The sequence below is a fragment of the Polyergus mexicanus genome, unplaced genomic scaffold (genome assembly GCF_030449975.1).
Source record: "Polyergus mexicanus isolate NDT 795.1 unplaced genomic scaffold, iyPolMexi1.0 SCAF_17, whole genome shotgun sequence".
In the NCBI taxonomy this organism is placed as follows: Eukaryota; Metazoa; Arthropoda; class Insecta; order Hymenoptera; family Formicidae; genus Polyergus; species Polyergus mexicanus.
The window spans coordinates 3,039,432-3,041,068 of NW_027223337.1; the positions used below are offsets into that span (position 1 = coordinate 3,039,432).

Below are 1,637 nucleotides of genomic sequence, written 5' to 3' on the forward strand. Positions count from 1 at the left end.
GGTTTTGCCCTGCTCTAATTTTATTTTAACCCGTTTTTATATTTTTATATATTTTATTGCATGTTGTGTGGGCCTGTCTGTTCCGAGTATGAATGCCGCGTATCTAATATTGTATTTTAGCCGAGAATGTGTGTGTCGCGTTTTACATTTAATTTTATTTATTATTCTTTTGCCGCGTGCGCGCCCCCGGGTCCTTTTATCTCCGACCTCTTATCTGTGATTGGCCCGGGGGCGGTTGCTGTGATTTAGATATACATTGCCCCGGTCAGTCAGCCGGGGCAATCTATTTATCACCTTTTTATATCGTCGACCTGGGGGAGGCTAGTGCTCCCCCAGCGCGTTAGTTTTAGTGCCCACTGGCGGGAGGGGCTATTGTCTCCCGCCCATATTTTAAGTATATTGCGCGCGGCTAATTGCCGACTTTTTATTGTATTCGCACCCCGGGGGGGTGCTGTCCCCCCGGGGAACATTAATTCAAAATAAACGGCAATTTATCTGTTCTTATCAGCTTAATATCTGATACAATCCCCATAGGGGATTCAGAATATTAAACTGATTTTTGGAACCTGGCGGGTGACCGGAGCTTGCTCCGACTCTGCCGCGGGTCGGCCTGGCATTGCAGTACCGTCAGGAACGGCCTAATAATCTGGTAAAGCACAACCCCATCAGGTTATTAGGTATCAACCCCGTGGCAGATAACCTGCTTGCACCAGGTTTTCCGAAGATCGGTGCGATACGCTGGATCCCTGGGGTGCCTACGCGCACCTAACCTCTCTCTCGCGCGTGGGCTTTAGAGTGTTAGACTTAGCTCAGAGAAGAGTTTTATTTATTGTATATTTATATATTCCGCGAGTGAGTGTCCGCGATATTCGTTTTGCCGGGAAGCGACTTGTGTTTTCGTGTCCGCGCGCGTATAAGTGAAGTGCCGCGACGCGTGTGCTCCGCGAAGTTTTGTGGTCAGGGCTCCCTCGACCTGGGGCTCTGCGCCGAGAGTGACGTGCGGCAGTGCGGTGAGTGTGCGGTGCGCGGGTGTGGTGCGTGCGTGTGGTGCATCGCGGTGCGGCGGTGCATCGTTGCACCTGTTGTTGTGACGGCGGGGCGCCGCATCGCGATCCGCCGCCGCGGGGTGCCTGCATACACACGTGTGTAGGTTATCCCGCCACGTGCCGCCTCCGCGTTCCGCGCGCGGGGTTCCGTGCTTGCCGCGCGTCGTAATTTTATTAATTGTTTTTGTTTTATTTATTATTAATTTATTGTTATGGCGCAGAGCCCGCTCGAAGTCGTATTGACTTATCCCCTGGCGGAGCGGGTGTGTTGCCCGCGATGCTGGGGGAGCACAGACAGAAACGTCAGGTCGAGGGGCGATTTCTGCGACACGCAGCATTTGTCGCGTCATATTCGTAAATTCCATCCGGGGGACACAATAGCGTACGTGTGCTCAATATGTAACTTTAGGGGGACAGGCGCGGTCCCCTATCGTCGTGTTAAAGAACATTTTGAGAAGGAGCACGTCCCCCGGACGGAAGCTGCGTGTCGCACAGTACGCGGAGCACAGAGAACTCTGAATAATATTGGTGGTGTTTCAGGTGTGCGGACCCGGGCCTCTGCATCGGCCCCATCTGCATCGGCGTCGGCTG

The 1,637-nt window shown here is 53.0% G+C and overlaps 1 pseudogene; it reads left to right on the forward strand.

The window, feature by feature from the left end:
- Window positions 1-468: 468 nt before the first annotated feature.
- Window positions 469-647, forward strand: LOC138940949 (U2 spliceosomal RNA; annotated as a pseudogene).
- The last annotated feature ends 990 nt before the right edge of the window (window positions 648-1,637 follow it).